Source organism: Salvelinus sp. IW2-2015, linkage group LG11 (genome assembly GCF_002910315.2).
Source record: "Salvelinus sp. IW2-2015 linkage group LG11, ASM291031v2, whole genome shotgun sequence".
Lineage (NCBI taxonomy): Eukaryota > Metazoa > Chordata > Actinopteri > Salmoniformes > Salmonidae > Salvelinus > Salvelinus sp. IW2-2015.
Genome location: NC_036851.1, coordinates 44,695,292 through 44,700,939, shown reverse-complemented (window position 1 = coordinate 44,700,939; position 5,648 = coordinate 44,695,292). Strand labels below are relative to the sequence as shown.

General features: G+C 41.8%; 1 pseudogene; it reads right to left on the bottom strand.

Annotated features, from left to right (window-relative positions):
• LOC111970458 (vitamin D3 receptor B-like) overlaps nt 1-5,398 on the bottom strand; it is a 59,637-nt pseudogene extending 54,239 nt beyond the window's left edge.
• Between the last annotated feature and the right edge of the window lie 250 nt (nt 5,399-5,648).

Below are 5,648 nucleotides of genomic sequence, written 5' to 3'. Positions count from 1 at the left end.
TTTTTTATCCCTGCCACCCACCCCCCCTTGACACTTGAGGGACGAGAGTTTACTGGCATGCGACACCAATCCTGTACCTTCCTACCCAGAGTCCCGTATACCCCACCACCCCACAATGAGTACAATTTGAGTTTACCCTGCTCACCACCCCCCAATGGACATTTAGCTTTACCCTGCCACCACCCCCCAATGGACATTTATTTACCCTGCCACCACCCCCCAATAGACATTTATTTACCTCCCCTGCCACGCATCTCTCTCTCCATGGAGGCAGGGTAAATAAATGTCCATTGGGGTTGGAGGCAGGGTAAATAAATGTCCATTGAAGGGGGGGACTTTTTGACCGTMTCCATGGTGGCCCGTTGATGAGGATGGGGGTGTGCCCAGCCTGGTTCCTCCTGAAGTCCACATTCAGCTCCTTTGTTTTCCTGACATTGAGGGAGAGATTGTTTACTTGGCACCACGCCGCCAGAGTGCTAACCCCCTCTCTGTAGGCCGTCTCGTCGTTGTTGGTAATCAGGCCTATGTGTAAGGCCTGTGTAAGGCCACGCAGTTATGGGTAGACAGGGAGTACAGGAGGRGGCTGAGGATGCACCCTTGTGGGGCCCCCGTGTTGAGGACCAGTGTGGAGGAAGTGATGTCGCTTACCTTCACCACCTGGGGACGGCCCATCAGGAGGTCCAGGACGCAGTTGCATAGGGAGGAGTTCAGTCCCAGGGCTGTGARCTTTGTGGTTAGCTTAGAGGGCACTATTGTATTGAAGGACGAGCTGTAGTCGATGAACAGCATCCTCTCATATGCATTCCTCTTGTCCAGGTGGGTGAGGGCAGTGTGCAGGTCAGTGTCGATTGCGTCATCCGTGGATCTGTCGGGGCGGTGAGCAAATTGGAGAGGGTCGAGTGTGTCGGGGAGGGAGGAGGTGATGTGGTCTTTGACTAGCCTCTCAAAGCACTTTATGATGACGGAAGTGAGTGCTGCTGGTCAATAATTGTATTTTTTATTTTACCTTTATTTAACTAGGCAAATCAGTTAAGAACAAATTCTTATTTACAATGACGGGCTAGGAACACTGGGTTAACTGCCTTGTTCAGGGGAAGAACAACAGATTTTTACCTTGTCAGCTCGGGGATTCAATCTTGCAACCTTTCAGTTACTAGTCCAGCCTGCCGCCCAGGTAGCCTAGTCATTCAGTTCAGTTACATTCCCTATCTTTGGCACCGGAACTTTCCTCAAGTCTTTATTTGCAGGAGGAACAAAATAGTCGTGGTMCGATTTGCCAAAAGAATGACGGGAGAGGGCCTTATACCCATGTMGAAAAAATGCCGTGTAGAATTGCTCATGAGCAGTTTTTCCGAAAGTTGGACAGTCAATGTGTTGATAGATCCAATGAAGATCCRTGAGAGCATTTTTGGTGTCAGCTTGGGGCAGGATATACACAACTGTGGCGAAAATCTCTGACAACTCTCTCGGAAGGTAAAAAAGGGTGACATCTGATGACCAAGTATTCCAAGTCSGAAGAGCATAAGCTTGCAAGTTCCTGTAAGTTTCCCCCATCACACCACCTATTGGTCATAAAGCAAAGCCATACACCGTTGTTCTTGCCAGAGTGCCTGCTTCCTATCCACTCGATGAATTATAAAACCCATTGGTTGTATAGAATCTGTTTGGATGTTGGAGGAAAGCCAAGTCTCAGAAAAACAGAGTATGTTGCAGAATCTGATGTCCCTCTGGAAGGAGATCCTCGCTCTGAGTTTGTCAAGTTTATTCACTAATGATTGAACATTGGCAAATAGCATTGTCAGTGTCGGCGACTTCGTTTCCTTCTCTCAGGTAAGACTCCCAGGCTAAACGGTGCCTCACCAAAGAGGCAAGACCATTGTTCCGCCGTCTCCGGAATATAGCCATAATATAACATGTCTCTATTCTTTTGAAACTTTTGTGAGTGTAATGTTTACTGTTCATAATTAATTGTTTATTTCACTTTTGTTTATAATCTATTTCACTTGCTTTGGCAACGTTAACATGCCAACAAAGCCCATTGTATTGACTTGAGAGAAAGAGAGAGAGAGAGACTTCGTTTGCAGTCAAACAAACATGTATCTAAAGTGCCACTATTATAGTCTAACTATTGAACTATTTCATGATTCGAAAGTTCCCCAAGTGGTGTTGCCTCTAAAGCGCAAGTCAAATTCGAATTGCAAAATTTGTTAATAAAATAAGGCTAATTTCCATAATAATATTTCCGGTCGTGGTTGAATTGAAAGTATCAAACAATCAGGAATGGAGAAGACTCATTGAAATGACTTTAGTGTGTTGACCTAGGATAGCTACTATCAAAGCAAATGTAACACTTCTTATTATTCAAAACTAAATTATATTTTATTCAATACGTGATATATTTTTGGCATATCACCAGCATATTTTAGAGTGGGCTTTATTGTCCAGCAAATTGTGCACTGTGTAATGATCATGCTGTTTAATCAGTCTTTTTGATAGCACACTGTGAAGGTGAGGATTATGTTGGCGAAGGAAAAATGCTCACGAAACCCCATAAATGGTAACAAATTGTGGATAAAATTTAGAGAAATAAGGTTGTTGTGTAGTTGGACGATTTTCTTGAATGGAACATACCACAATGCATGTCTTATGTTCAAGGCTTCTTTAACTTGTCTTTCCTAATCTCATGATTGAAATGGATTTTAACAAGTGACATTGATAAGGGATAATAACTTCCACTGGATTATCGGTCAGTTATGTAATGGAAGTGCATGTGTCTTTAATGTTTTGTGAATCCAGTGTCCTTAATGTTTTTGTGAACTCAGTGTTTAATGTTTGTGTATCAGTGTCTTCATTTTTGTGTAATCAGTGATCCTAATGTTTGTGTATCAGGTATGTTATGCCAGGGCTTTGCTTAAACATTACTGGCAACCAAAACAGTTGTAGAACTGTATCATGTAGTCTAACTGTAATAGGAGTCTACTGTCTGGTTTTAAATACAAAGCCTTCTGGGATTTCCCTGGAAGAAGACGGCATGTTTATGCAATGAAAAGACATCTACTGGTCGATCTGGAACAGATAAGGGAAGGAAGCATATGGCTTAAACTCTGTATGTCCAGTTCAACTGATTTATGAATGAGTGCGGGGATGTTGGAATTGAAGAACTGAAATAATCTGGTTGTTGTGTAACTGCATATCGAGGACATCCTGCAATAATTTTGGAAATTCACTACAATTGTTGGAATCTTTTGGTCAGGATGTTGATGTGCTGTCTGCATAAATATTGATATGTAGTGTTGTATCAATGGAGTCCTGAGGGCTACTTAGTGCTGCTGATGGAAGTACTGGTTTTACTGCGTTAATAATGTAATTGATGATATACACTAATTGACATCAATGGCCATCATAAGCAGAGCTAATCAGCTTCAGGTATAGGTCGGGATAGCGATGAAATACACAATACGTGTGGAGATCACCGTCAAGGATGGAGAGAAGAGAGTGTCTTTGGTTGAGTTAGCGAAGCATTGCGTAATTGTGCTTCTTGAACGTTAATATTGCCAGAGATGCAGACAGAAAGTGAACCACTTAGAGTGACTGTGGGATCTTGGTTGAATTAGGCCAAAGAGTACGAAAGATAATGCAGCTTAACGTCATCTATATAAAGTGTTCCGGTCACTTAGTGTTACAATTTTTCTATTGATTGGGAGCTACTGCGGTAGCTCAGGTATCTCTACAGCTCTACAATAGTGGATACGTTTGGTTTGGAGACTGGATGACTATAAAAGTGGTGATAACAGTGTTAAAGAATAACTACTCTGTGGATTTTGATTACACAGAAGAATTGGGAGAGTTCACAACAAAAAACCATAAACAATGGAAAAATATTCAAGATGCATTCGTATAAAAACTCTGTATATTTCTGCCCCTGATAGATTGCAGTAGGTGGTTGGATTCTGAACGTCTAGAAGAAACCAATTTGAAAAACAGTGTGATAGTTTTTATGTTAAGCAATAATGTAGACCAATGTGGAATAATCACTTCCGTATGCGTGAATATTCACTCTCTGAATAACTCTGCATGCTCACTGCTGTGTCAAAGTGGAGCGGATGAAAGTGTATCATTTCACAGCCCTAGTGGAGACTTCAAGATTAAATAGTTGGTCAAATGAATCGCATTCAGTTTATAGTGCACTATTTTTGACCGGCCAGGGTTCGTTCAAAAGGTAGTTGCACTATATGGGGAACAAAGTGCATTTAGTGACGTTTCTCATTCTTGACGCCTTGAGTTTTAAACACTAGGAATTCCTCCGAAATAAACTGCATTGATTCAACGTTAATTCATACAGTCATTTTCTCTAAGAATCCTTCATCATATATATGAATTGGAATGAGACGGACAACTGTCCTCCTAAACTTACTAATGCTTCAATGGATATGAGTCAGACTTACAGGGTTCCGCAATGGAACATCTTTTTCCTGCAATAGTGTACTACTTTTGACGCGCCAGGGAATCCTGGTTCGCTCTCTACAGGGAATATGGGATTAGCTCACCTAAGCTGCTGCCTCATGATGGCTCCTCCCACTGTTGACAGCAGGGAGAGAAGTGGCGCCATGGCTGCAGCGAGGAGAGCTGAGCATAGGAGGAGAGTGAGAGGAAAGAAAAGAGAGGGGGAAGAGAATCTGAGAGAGAGAGATAGAAAAAGATGAGCGATCGAGAGAGAGAAGAGAGAGCCTCACAAAGAATTGAAAACATCCAATTTTATTATCTATGAGGTGAAAATACTCCAGGTGGTGTCATACGCACAAATGTGTGACTGTTGGCCACATAGCAAAGGGCAACCGAGTGAAGCACAAACAAAAATAATATTTTATGCTCTTTTGTACTTAAACTATTTAGATTAAGATTAGAGTTTTAATTAGTCCATGCACAGGGTTGAGGATGTAATAGCATGGTAACGATGAATTCTGAAGCAGGGAGGTAAAGGGAAGTGAAATGAACAATAATTCAAAAATAATAATAAATATGAGACACTTCCTAATATTGAGTTGCCTCCCTCCTTTTTCCTAGAAAGCTCCCATATGTTGAGGCATGTGACACTAATATGTGTTGAAAGATTCACAGGGATGTGGCCATGTTGATCAATGCTTCCAAGTTGTGTCAAGTTAGCTGGATTCTTTTGGGTGGTGGACATTGGTTGATACACAAATGAAGGAACTGTTGAGTGGTGAAAAACACAGAGCGTTGCTTCTTGACACAAACGCGGTGCGTGGCCTACTACATCCGTTACAGGCACTAAAATTTTTGTCTTGGCCATTCACCTCGAATGGCAACGACATACACAATCTGTCTGCATTGTCTCAAGGCTTAATAATTTTTTTTAACCTGTGCTCCTACCTTCCATCTTATATGATTGAGTTGGAATTAAAGTGACATCATAAGGGATCAACAGCTTTTCATGATTCACCTGGTAAGGTCTGTTCATGGTAAAGAGAGCTGTTCTAATTTAATATTATGGGTAATAAATGTCTATTGGGTGGGTGGTGGCAGGGTATATAATGTCATTGGGGTGGTGGCAGGGTATAATATGTCCCTTGGGGTTGGAGGCAGGGTAAATAATGTCATTGGGGTGGTGGCAAGGGTAAATAAATGTT